The 13,959-nt window shown below is 40.8% G+C and overlaps 1 protein-coding gene across 2 annotated transcripts in view; it reads right to left on the minus strand.

Moving 5' to 3' along the window:
* The window catches only part of KCNB2 (potassium voltage-gated channel subfamily B member 2), a 190,048-nt gene that overhangs the window by 94,874 nt on the left and 81,215 nt on the right, over positions 1–13,959 (minus strand). The gene's annotated exons all lie outside the window — the stretch shown is intronic.

Below are 13,959 nucleotides of genomic sequence, written 5' to 3' on the forward strand. Positions count from 1 at the left end.
AAGGGACCTTAAAATCCCGCACTGTAAATTCTTTACCAAGGAGGAACCCAAATTTCAATATCCCATCGGGAACAGTCTCCAGCCCAATGCAATCCCTAAATAAGCCTTTTTCTGCTCACATCCTAACCTCACTGGCCTCTCCTCTTTCATGCCATCATTTTGACATTTAAGAGCCCTGAGCCATAAACCTCAAGAGGAGACCTCTGATGAGACAAACCACACTGAGGAAATATGCACACCTAGTTGCTACTGGTATTCCTTTCATCTATTTGGAATGTGTGTGTAAGGGACCAAATGAATACCCAGGGCTCTAATCTGATTTTCAAGCAGAATGGAGTCTGAGCTTTTAAGTGAGGAGAGGGAACAGAAAGCAGATGGCTGGAAATAACGTTGAAGGAATACCATTATATTTTCATTTTATTTTGTACAAAGGATGAGGATGAGAATGAAAATATTGTATGAATGTGAATATGCACTGAATGGGACACCTAATAGGATACTGGACTTTAAAACCTGGTTTTAGCATATTAAGAAAGACCCTCAAGTCTGAAGCAATTTGAATCCTAGGAAAGACAAGCAAAATGTCCCCACGTCTTCTGCAGCATCATATACTGAAAATGCTATTCTGCATATAGGAGTACACTATTCACCAGCTGATTTTAAACTATTTTACAAAGCTTGTCAGCATCACTGCACATTTCACTAAGAATATGTGGGACTAGAAAATGAAATGGTTTGGTGAAAGTCACTTCAAGGTGGGCAGTAGTCCAGATTTTATGCAACTGCTTTACCATGTCTCCCCTGCTTATGAGATTATGATAATATTGACTATCATTCATTACCTCCCACTGCATTTTGATGTTCTTGTCATTCTATAACTCAAAGAGCAAAGATATACTGAAAAATAAACAAAATGCTTAGGATCACCCAGCCACAAGGGTGAGTAGCCAAGTACTTCTGTGTAAGAATGAAATGAATGGCTGTCTTGGAAGTACACACAGACTGATCTAGCAGATTAACAGTCACAAAAACTTAATTCTGATGCAAGTTCAGATGCAAGAGCTAGTCAAGAGCATCACTAATTTCAGCTGTAAGATGAAGACTGTTAAACACTAGAATAAAAATATCCAGCAGGAAAATCAGAAATAATTGCTAACTTTGGGTCAGGTCTTATAGTCCCAATGTGCTTTAGCTATTCTGCCCTGATCTTTACAGAAACATATGAAAAAGAGGTCTTTTGTTCAAATGTGAATATCTAATCCTTTTGTTTTCCCCTTCCAATTTAGAGGGAGCTTTCAAGAGTAGTAATTAGCTAGAACCAAGAAACACTGCACTTTGAACTCCACTGCTGAAAAATTCTATGCCAACACTGAACAATTTTACCCTTAGTATATTGGGGGTTGTGCTTTTTTGAATTATATAATTATACATAGGAACTCTGCATATAGCATGGCTCTTTTCTCACCTCTTGGGCTTACATTTATATATGCTTGTAAAGCATTACTAATTAAGGACTTGGATCCTGACTATGCACACAAAGGTCATAGGTTTCTTTTTAGTTTCTATGCCTCAAATCAGTTTTCTTTTTATACTATATAAAACAAATTCTTTCCAAAGTTATCCACTAAAAATAAAAGAAAAAATGTTGTAAAAAACAAAATTAGTAAGCTATGTAGCAAGAAGTACAGCACCAGGCAGAACAACAACATTGCTTATTATGAGATAAAAATATTCAGTGACCAGTAAGCCACACTTGCTTAAGTAGACCAAAGGAAAGATGAAGACAGATTCCATAAGAACACAGAAACTGGTGAAATTAAGCAGTTCATTCAATACTTCCCCACTGTCTGAAAACTGCTATTATTCTTGCAAGTGATTAAACATGGAACAGCTGTAACCTAGGTCGCTATAAACCTAAACAAAATTAGCAGAGGTCATTTAAAGTAACCTTTATAAACACTGCAAGGAATTGCTATTTCAAGAGTACATGGTACTTGCCATTGTTTTAAAGGAACATTCTATTATCTTGTATTATCTTGGACTTAATGTTTTCCTACTCAAGCTCTGAGCAGCTCCTACAGTTGCTCATTTCTCATGAAGCTCACTAGCAAATGCACCATTTTAAATAATTGAGAAGTGATCATTTCACTTAATTGCATGGACTTGGTTGTTATTTATTTATTTTTTTAGCTTCCTAATGTTACTAGACAAGGCCACAGGGATCAAAACTAGTCTCAGTAATTTCCCTCTGATATTGCTCCATTGTGTCCCAGAGGACTACAAGACAAACAGACAGAGCTCCCTTCCGTACAAGTAGATACTCTGAGGAAACACCACATTACTTTCTTCTGACTGACAGCAACATATACTGGTCTGTTTAATTCCTGAATGGAGGTATATTAAAGTTTGGGGTTGGTAGCTTGCTGTAGCGCTTTCTGGGGTAGATTTGCCAGCTGAGACTTTTCTGAAACAACACCAGACCCCAAAATCTGTACACTTACTGCTGTTGCTTCAGAGAAGTCTGTGTACTGCTGAAATCAGTGAAATGTTCCTTTTCCATCAAAGTTATCTGAAAATACGCTGTATGCTGCTGGGAGGTGATGGCCACACGAGTGCCCTAACCACCTTTCACTGTGCCATTCCTGGTGTCCGCAGCATGAGCAGCAAGGGCTGGTGGGGCTGCTGGCAGGGCTGCCGGCAGGATGTATCACACGTGTGGCTGCCAGTCATCAAAGCCAGCCAGCACGGCCATCTCCACCTGCCCCAGCTTCTCACTCCTGGGGCTCAGCCCTTCACTGCTTCAGGGAGAATGGAGACAGGCTTTCAGCTTTGCAGTAGGGTATTTAGTCTCATCTAGCCAATGCCTGTGATAGTGTGCTCTATGAGCTGCTGTTTCGCTAGACAAATCTAAGCTAAATAACTGATTAAAGTATTTAGGTCATATAACTTAACGAGTTACTAAATATTACCTAAGCCTCGGGCCCAGGAAAAGGAGGCAGCTACTTCTGAATTGAGCAGAGACAATATTTTGCTATCTGAAGACAGATCACAGAATCTCACATAAGGAAAAAATAAGATGGTACCTGGATATCATGAAACAACTTATCAAAACAAATCAAAGCACTGTTAGGAGCTTTAGAAATCCACTGAAAACACTGAATAATAAATGAGTACATTTATAAAGGCTTTAAATCAGTGTGGCGTTTAATACATGATCAGTGAACAGGACAGATATTTGTAAAATCTCTTTTACTCAAGGCTACTTTAAGGGTCCAATGATCTAGAGAAATGTAGTTATCTAGTAGATATTTCTCATGTTCTTTATAACATTTTTTATTTCCAAATATTAAAAGAAACAAGGTAATCCCAGATACTCCACTATGTTAGTATTCAAATATCCTAAATCAAGTTAATCTGTTCTATATCTTCTCTGACTTCTCAGGCTGCATCAGAGAACAGAATGGTCCACTGTCACATATGAAATCTTTTATAATTCGACAGTAGCTATCCTTATTAAAAATTCTCCTAAAACAGCTACATCAACTTCAAGAGGTGAAATTGTCCTAGAACAGAACTTCAGGCTATAAAAATAAATCTACAACGTAATTATTTTGGGGAACAACTGGCAATTACGAAGTATTAAATTCAAGGACACAGGCATTTTATGGCTTTGCTAAAAGTCAGAGGTATGATTTACTTTTTCTGTTTGATTAGGTCATCAGAAAAAGTAGCATAATTAGGAATAATAGTAAAACCCTTGAAGTTCAGTGAAGACACAAGCCAACTTTCTCTCACAAAGGGGAAACATATGTGCCTTTGAACAACTCATAACATAAAATATGTTTCAGATGCCATATGCATCTCTTTCCTCTTTGGATCTCATTACAGAACCCATAACCCCTAAAAACTTTTTTTCACCCATTGCTTCTTCGCATCCATCAGTCATAATCACATTTTTTAGTTGGAATTTTGCATTTTGGACATCATTTTTTTATCAGACGTGACACAGTCATAAAATCTATTCCAGTAAGACGTGCAAAATTACCAGATGAAATGGTGTGTTAGGTTTGTTTTCACCACCATGATCATTAAGTACAAGGCTGGCTCATTATGGGGAGACAATGTTTAATCATCCTCCAAATTTTACAGATGGATTTACATCTGTGCATCTCCTCTTCTGTGATGCTCAATAGCCAGGCACAGTCTGTTCCAACAGTCTGTAAACAGGACCCAGTTCAGCAGGCTTCTCTGACCTAGCAAAGCATTTTAATATGTGTTTGTGTCTTGTTGGTTTTAGAGGAGTTTAAGCCCATACTTAAAGCTAATAAACCTACACTCAGGGCACATGGTAATGGAGCCTTGTGCTTTAATGTTTCTGTGAGCTGGAGTTCACCATGAGCTATGAGGGCTATACCAAGATGCAGAAACCCTGACAACTGCATTTTGATTAGCCAGTGCTTCTACTGGCAATGAAAGGCTGGGAAGAACAAAAAATGGAAGAATCCCCAGAGTATCAAAAAGTAGGAAGAAATGGTGAATAGCCATTTTTTTCACAAGATTAGAAGACATTCTAAGAAGAATTAAAAATATATGTCAGCCTATGCTTACCATTTCCTTGTCACATTCTTGGCAACAATTTGGGGTTAAATTATGCTTAAGGGAATCTTATTTTGGTTTAATTTCTCATCTTAATTATCTCCCTCCCAAAAGGATGAATCATGGGGGAGGTACTGCAGTGCTTTGAGGTCCTTTTTCTCAAATGAGACAAATGAGCAATGACACCCAGTATTTTGCCAGTTCCAGCCTTGCCCTTCAGCTGCTTGGCTGAAGAAATTGTGAAAAACATAACCTGGCATTTCACAAAGAGGAGCACAGAATCATAGAATCACAGAATGGTTAGGGTTGGAAAGGACCTTAAGATCACCTAGCTCCAGCCCCCCTGCCATCAGCAGTGGTGCCCTCACAGTTAGACACTCCAGCCTTCTGATCATCCTCGTGGCCCTCCTCTGGACTTGTTCCAACAGTTCCTTGTCCTTTTTATGTTGAGGACACCAGAACTGCACACAGTGCTCCAGGTGAGGTCTCACAAGAGCAGAGTAGAGGGGCAGGATCACCTCCTTCGACCTGCTGGTCACACTCCTTTTGATGCAGCCCAGGATATGGCTCTTTGTGGGCTGCAAGCGCACACTGCCGGCTCATGTTAAGCTTCTCATCAACCAACACCCCCAAGTCCTTCTCCGCAGGGCTGCTCTGAATCTCTTCTCTGCCCAACCTGTAGCTGTGCCTGGGATTGCTCCGATCCAGGTGTAGGACCTTGCACTTGGCCTTGTTGAACTTCATGAGGTTGGCACTGGCCCACTTCTCAAGCGTGTCCAGCATCAGTGATGTTCCTCTTTGTTCACTGTTCATTATACTTGATACAGGACTCATCATGAAGGAAAATGACTCAGGTGAAGTACTTCAAGGCCTTTTTACTGGATATTAACCGAGAAGTAAATACTGATCCATTTTTTACCTAGAAGCAAAGGTTGTTTCAGAATCCAGGCTACAACAGCGTTGGAGCTCACTGGAAAAAACTGAGGATGTAGATAGAACAGGCTTTCACTAGTGGCAGTGAAGAAAACAGTTATGGGCAGGTGTGGATCAACCATGGAAACCTTTTCCTAAATGAAAAATGTAGGAAAACCAGTCAACAGAGGAGAGAAAATAAATGCTACAGTATTATTTGTACTTTCTGAGGATGGCAGATATGGAACATCCCAATGTAAACACAGAAATCCTAGATGAATGACAGTAAGAGGATCCAGATGATGCTGAAAGTGGTCCTGTTAATGAGGCTTCTTGCTGTCTAATCTTGCATAAACTTAGTGACAGAGCTATGAGGCAAAGCACCTTTCTCCTCAAATTAATATTATAAAGAAAACAAGTTGTTAGTATTCATTTTATCTGACTTCTAAAAATATAATCTACCATGTAGTAAAAAAACTTGAATCAGATTATTTTTAACACTCCCAAGTGACATGCTTTGGGGGCCTTTTCTACAAGCATAAAATTAAAGGAAATTATTCAAACTTTCTCCATTTGAGCAATCTCCTAACAGCTTGCCATCCCGTCTTTTTCCCTTTATTGTTTAGGAAGGGCCTAGTTACATTTAATTCATGTTATGAAATTTAGGGCCTGCACTTTTCTTATTCTGCATTTAAGAGACTTGCAGATTCATTGTCATGCTCTAAATACAAATCAGCCAATACATAAATAATGATGCATTATTATTTTATTATCATTAATAAATAATAGCAACAACAAGAAATTCTGCCTGAGTCAGAACTCCACAGTTTGACTCCAAGATTGGAGTTTGTTCTCTGACGGGAAGGGAACCAGTAATGATGGGACCGGAGTATGATAGGCACCTATATCATATGATTAGCCCATTTTTCCCAGGACAGTGTTGCATTACAGGAAGGGACTTGATTCAGGAAAGCCATAGGCTTATGTGAGTAAAGCTGTGCTGTAGGTGCATGCCTGTGGACATGCAGAAAAACCCTGACTGCAAGTTATACAGAAATAAACACACTCTACCTCTCCCTGTCTTCCCAGGGAAAGGATGGTCTTTTAAATAGCCTTGAAAGCAGGGATTTTTCATGCTGGAGGCAAATTCACATTAATAGCAGTCAGAGACTAGTTAATAATGTGGGCCTCTGAGACAAAGGCCTTGCTGCTCAGCTACAAATAAAGTAGGGGATGGGCAACTTCCGTCTGCCGGTAAGTAAATAATGAGAAAGATTAGTGGCAACAGCACAAGCTAGAAGCTGAAAAGAGGATTAATGTGATGTTTTCCAGCAAGACAGCTTTTTTCCCCAAGCTGTAGAAAAGCTACATCAAGAGTAATCTAAGCTTTTATTTCTAACAATGCCAGGAGAAGGTTTCACAGCCAAGAATCCCTTTCTTCCGTCCTAGAGTATGCTGAAGGAGCTCACATCACTTCCCCACACAGCCCTTCCACTGCTTTGCAAACCAAGTACCAGGTTATCAGACAGGGGCAATAACCAGAGTGATTTCTGAGCAACCACTGTATTTAATCATGGGACTTGGAACCATAGCTACTATTGTGTCAGGATGTGAGAACACTGCCAACTCTGTGACTACTCCAGCTGGCAGCAGCACTGTTCACGGATGGCACAGACAGAATTTGCAGTACCTCAGGCACTGAGGTGCTGCCAGGTTTTGCACACAAACCCAAAGTGTCATGTGCTGCTTAGGACTTACTTAGAAGGTGATGTTCAGAGGTCAGCTTCATCTCCATGAGTTTTTAACAAGGCCAAGCACCAGGTGCTTCAAGACAAAAACCTCTCATTCAACTCCCATGCAATTTTATTTTACAAAAATTATCCTGAAGGCTTTGTCTGGGGAGCTCAGATTTCACCTGGGGTGCTTCTTTATCACTGATGTTAACAGCAAAATGGCACATATGGGATAATCATTGAGACTGCCATCCCCTAAGACTCCCCTCAGTATTGAACGGTTCATCTACAGAGCATCCAATGTGAAATAATCATTGAGAAAAAAGAATCTGTTTTCTCCTGGACAGATGTCCCCTCCCCAAAAGCCACCCCAATTTGGTCCAATTCCACAGACAAAATAACCTATGAAGATCACTGTTTCTTACAGCCCAAATCTACCGCATGATGTCAAGGATATTGGTAAGGCTGCTAGCCCTGATGAAGATATGCCACGTGTACAGGATTTCATGTCAGAAGATTGTGAATCTGGCATGTTCCAAGGCACATGCATAGTGAAGAGCTCAAAAATTAACAAAAAGAAGGACTTAAAATAACATGATCTGGGAAGTCTGAGCCCTGGAAGTTTTGAACTGAGTTCCAAACTCTCTGAGTCAAGATACACTGGTGCAGGACCATAGTTTGCTGACAAGCACAGGCAATGTACTTTCACAAAATGAATTTGTTTCCTGCATTCAGAAAACTTTTTTCAATAGAAAGAATGAAAACTGAATACATTGGGAAGCTTAAAAGTGTTTCAATCATCATATTTGCACTATCATCTTTGCATGAGTTTATACCAAAACGTGAAAATGGGTACAAACTGTTTAAGTAGTAGAGAAAAAGGCTGTAGGATGCAAAAGGGAAGGTAAAGGAATACCTATGAAGTTGATTCTAAAGCTGTCTCTAATTATGCAGATTACCCACACAATAAGCACAGTTTGAACGCAACAACCTGTAGTGCAGTGATTTTATACTGTCCGCAAAGGTCAACATTAAACATCGATCCAACACAATGATCATATCACTAGTGACATAAAACATAAGTAGCTACTTTGTTTATCTTAAAGGACATGATTTAGCAATGCCAGGCATGAAAGCCAAATGCAGAATGGTCGTAAAATGTTGAAAACTCATGCAAGAGTCTCTTAATCTGATGTTTTAGCAGGTTAAATTTCAATGAACTTTCAAGAGTTAAAAAAAGCCACTGTACTGCCTGATTGTAACAGAAACCAACTGATCACTGCTGCACTGCTGTCCAGTTATACAAGCAAATGTCACAGTCGAGTCTCAGACAGCCTTACTCTACAGTGACAATAACTCTCTTCAGACAGATAGTTTAGTGCCTCGTTGGAGGAAATGTCAGGTCAAGTTTGAAAGTGTTTAAATGCACCAGTGCAGAAAAAGTAAAAATGTGAAGGGAGAAACAAAAACATACATTAGGATGATCTGCTTTCTATTACCTTTTTTTCTCAGGGCTATTACCAATGTTATCTCCAATGGCATCCAATGACATATCTCAGAAGAAAACCTCCTGCACTCTGTGGCTCTGGTACTATCATGACAACCTGTCACCAGTATGCCAAGAGATGTGTAAGAGAAAGTTTCCTTTCAACCAGCCTTCATGGTTCAACCTTCCTACACTATTCTGTATTGTCACCAGAGACAGTGGGATCTAAATCTCTGCACTCACCCAACTTGAAACAGCCACTGATAATTAATTTCCACTGAGGGATTCAAACCCTTTCATACATACATTTAGACTCTTCATTATAATGTTTTGATAGACCATATGATTTTCAGGCAGCTGAAATAGCCACGATTTTTCCAACAGTACTCATTTGCCCTGATGAGTAAATGTGGCAGGGCAGCTTCCTCCGCGTGCCTTTTGCTGCCTCGTGTGTGACTGATGCTGTCAGGCAAAGGAATGTTCCTCATGTACTTCAAATAAAATAAAGGATTTTTACAGAGGATCTCAGCTAACCTCCCACAGTAAGTTCCAAATTCTGAAATAAGCTCAACTTCTACAAATCAAGAGGAATTCAGATGGGGAGCTCATGAAACAAATACAATCTGAAGCTGAGTTGAGTTTATGGTTTGGGGGCTTTTTATAAACAATTTCTATCTTCTATTGCAAACTGAATGTCACAATTTGTCATGGTTTAAACGCAGTCAGGAAACTCGTTCACTCACTCCCCCCCTTCTTCCCCTCCCCCGACTCCCAGAGGGAAGGAGAGGAGAATCGAAAAGAATGCAACTCCCACAGGTTGAGATAAGAACAGTTTAGTAACTAAGGTATAACACAGATCACTACTGCTACCACCAGTAATAATAATGATAAAGGAAATAACAAGGGAAGAGAGTACATCACCTCACCACCAGCCAGCCAATAACTCCCCCCCCCCCAACCCAACCAAGCTCTGACCCATACCTCCTCCAACCCTGCAGTCTCCCAGCCCTTCCGGCTAACTCCCAGTTACATCCTGGGCATGACGTGCTGTGGTATGGAATACCTCTTTGGTCAGTTTGGGTCAGGTGTCCTGTCTCTGCTTCCTCCCGGCTTCCCCTCCTCCCTGGCAGAGCATGAGGCTCACAAAGTCCTTGACCAAACCAAAACATCATTGTTATCAGCTCTGTTCCTGAGCTGAAAGTCAAAACAGAGCACTGCACCAGCTACCAAGAGGAGAAAAATGAATGCTACTGCTGAACCCAGGACACAGTTACATCAGGTTTTTCTGTGAGGAGCTAGCTAGACATTTTAGAAATAGAATGATTATTTGTGCATACTGCATTTTCCCATTCTTTATGAGTTATTAGCCTAGTACTCAGAGAGATTTGCCATACTCTCGTAGAAAACCATTATGTTACATGTAATAATGTATTATAGAACATGGAATGGTTTGGGTTGGAAAGGACCTTAAGATCATCTAGTTCCAACCCCCCTGCCATAGGCAGGGATGCCTCACACTTAGATCATGTTGCTCAAGGCTCTGTCCAGCCTGGCCTTGAACCCTGCCAGGGATGGAGTACTTACCACTTCTTTAGGCAACTCATTTCAGTGCCTCGCCACCCTCACAGTAAAGAACCTTCTCCTTATATCTCACCTGAACTTCCCCTGTCTTAGTTTAAACCCATTCCCCCTTGTCGCGACAGTCCCTAATGAAGAGTCCCTTCCCAGCATTCTTATAGGCCCCTTTCAGATCCTGGAAGGCTGCTATGAGGTCTCCACGCAGCCTTCTCTTCTCCAGGCTGAACAGCTCCAACTTCCTCAACCTATCTTCATATGGGGAGGTGCTCCAGCCCTTTTTGGCAATGATAAAGGCTGACTATTTCTTGAGAACGATTTTCTTCTAAAAAACATAAACTGAAATTTATAAATGTGGCCCTTGTTCTTTAAAATACGAAGATCCTGCTGTTTTCCAAGGATATATATACTAAGTCTTCCAAAGCTTAATGACAGAATTATTCCACCAAAGTCCTCTAATGACTTAACATTATTTAATCTTTTTCTGTTGGTTCTGACTTGCCTTTAGAGCAGTAAAAATATTGCTTCTGTTCAGGAAGTCTTTTTCATTTGTCTTGATGCAACTGAATAAAAAAATTATTACAGATGGAGGATTAAAAGTGCAGGAATAAGATACTCAGGGCTAGATTCCTATCTTTTTACTCTGAGGAGTGAGTCCATTGACATGAAAGTAACTACTGCGGGCAATGTAGATGCTAGAGATGGACTCCAGCATTCATCAGAAATCCTGGGACAGCATCCAGCACTCCCTGTCTTGATTGGAGCGCCTTCAAATTTCACCTTGCAGCATACGTATGAAGTGTTTTCAGCCTACTGAGGCTGTAGGTCTATAAATGTAAATAGACAAAATTTAATTTGTTACATTTGAAATGTTTTTTTTTGCAACAAGGCACCAACTACTAAAGCTTCAGCTGGTGCTGTGGATTTCTCTTTCTCCTTTGGAGCCCTAATAAGGTCTAACAGGGCTTCAAACTTTCCTGAAATCTTCATCCCTAGAAAACTCTCTGTGTCAAGGCCTGTATGGAATGACTTGCTTTAGATCCTTATCTCAGATACTACTGCTTCTACTGTCATGACCTGCAGCTTGAGTTAGGTCCAACAAAGTGTCATCTGGTGGATGTCAGTACAGGCAAAACATTAATAAGTAGTCAGGAAATGGGAAGCAGGCCCTTTTAAATACACAATATAGCTCAAGAACTGGCTGGCATCCAGTCTAACTCATACTTCTTCCAAACTGATCTTCCCAGTCCTAGTATGAAGCCTTTATCTTCTGAGGTCCCAAGGGTTTTGTTAAAGAAGAACAAGACCCTTCTAAAATCAGAAATGCAATTTGAAGTCAGAGTTGGTCACCCTATTTGGACTCTCTTCATACATAATATGTACTCATGTACAGATTGGGTACACCGTCTCCTTAGAGAAGCAGGAGATCATTTTGAGGCTTCTTTTAAAAGAGGACTGCCAACACCTTCCTGTGTTTACTGAAATGTTTGAAGGCTTTCCAGTGTGGGTGGCATCTCAATTGTGCTAGCTAGCAAGTCTTTTTCAGAACTTGGCACCGCTGCTACTAATATGCAGTGGTATGGAAGAAACAGCAGTTAAATGTAATTCAGAAGCACTGTAAGTACTGTATCATGTTGTTTGTAAACAAGACTCAGCAGGTAGAAAGTTTGGCCTGGCAAAGTCATTCTGGGAAACTGGTCACCAGTAAGAAGACCAGAGGAGAAATAATGTGAGTTTTTGAGGGTTTCTTTTCTGTGAACAGGGCCTTTTTCAGCCTGCAACTCCTCTCCAGTTCACCAGTATTAAACATTTTTCCTTCAGCTGTCCTGTGTTCCCTCCACTTTCCCTGGCTGCTTTTATTCTCTGCTTTGTTTCAGTTCCAGCCTTTTTGCCTTTTTTTTTTCACCACAAGGCCACTTGGCCACCTTATGACCATCTCCTCCCTCTGGTCTTGCCCTCTGTTATGCTTTCTGAGCTGGGAGTCTGAGCTGGTCTTTGTTTTACTTGGCCCCTGCTGAAAGATAAGGGTTTCACCCAAACCAGCCATCCACACACCCTCTATAAGCAGTGGGGAGACAGGCATTCCCAGAGCATGGGACAGTCCATCCTAAGAGATGGATGCATGCAAACTCTCCAATTAAAGGCAAACCCCATCCATAGCAGCTATGGTTCTACCATCTCCCACTCCACTACCTCCTAGCCAGCTGCTGCAAAACAACCAAAACTGGCATGAGGCCAGTCTCTTGGGCCTTTTTATCTAGCCACTGATTTTTATAAACTTCCAGTGACTCTTTCCTTTATTTGTTCACAATTTCTTTGCAGTCAGAGCGAGGATAATGGGACCGATGAAGACAAGGATGCAGGAAAAAAACACAATTAAGCAATGGGACTGCCTTTAGGCAACCCCAACAAGAAGCGTTTGAATTTTTCTAAGCAACTCCTTACTATAGCTCCACATCCACTGGTACTTCTTAATCCATACATATAAATCTACACTTCATGTCTTCACTGTCTTCTATCACAACACTGAATGTATTTTTTTGCCTTTTTTGACCTCAAGGGTCTCTCCTTTTCTGATAGACATCACAAGCTCTACTGCTAAGAAACGGTTTTCTTAACACATTGAGTATGATTACTCTGTTCTTAAGAGCCATTCTCTCACTCCTCTAACACATGAAACATAGCCTGCTTGAAGTCTCACAACCCTTTCCCATCCACTACTAATCCTTCTGCACATATGCTTCAAATGCTGATGCATGTAGAGCCAGTGACACCTTACACATTCAGTCTGCTTTCAAAGGGGCACCTTGATTCTGCATCTTTGCACTAAACTCTTCAAAACCTTTCCATTACACTCAGTTTTGTAGAGGCTGCAATTTCCTATACCCTCACTCAGTGCTCTTACTGTGTCCAGATTTGGGTGCTAGGAAGGAGCAAGGCAAATCGTCAGGTGTTGAAAATACATGACCTGTGAGGAAATGTGTTAGTTGCTTGTCTGAGAGAAGGCCGAGGGATGACAAGATGTGATTTACATCAGATGAGTGAAAAAAGACTGCTACAATCAGCTCTCCACACCTACTGTGAAGACAACATGTAACAGACTTCAATTTCAGCAAGGAGCACACAGGAAAATCAGAACAGATTGCTTGGGAAGGCTGTGAAGATGCCATCACTGAAGGTGTCTAAGGAAAGATAAGAAGTTTGTCAGAAGCAAAGCAGGTGTATTTGATTCTGTGCCCAGAGGATTCGCTAAGCACTCTCTTCATGTCTCCTCTATTATATTACTCCATGACTCAAAGATAAACACCTGTTAAGTAGCTCCATTGTGCTCCTTCAAACATCTCTACATAAATCTCATTCATCATCGTCCAGGAGAAAAGAAGATCAGTGCTTATCATAAACTGCACTCTCTTTTTCTACCTATTCAGGCATATTAACCCATACTGTTTGGATCACCTTTCTCTTATCAGCCTTCTGACGATACTGACCACATTAACAAACATAAAATCCCCAGTCCTACACTGTACAGCACAAACAGCATTCAAGAAAGACAGCCATGAGTGGGACACTGCTTCACCTTGAAGCCACTCACATACCCTTCCCAAAATGGGATATAGAGTATGTGGAAGCAGCAAGTAAGCTCCAAACCACACCCAA

Source organism: Pezoporus flaviventris, unplaced genomic scaffold (assembly GCF_033815535.1).
Source record: "Pezoporus flaviventris isolate CSIRO_AGI_PZ_B2104156 unplaced genomic scaffold, CSIRO_AGI_Pfla_v1 ptg000007l, whole genome shotgun sequence".
Taxonomy (NCBI): domain Eukaryota; kingdom Metazoa; phylum Chordata; class Aves; order Psittaciformes; family Psittacidae; genus Pezoporus; species Pezoporus flaviventris.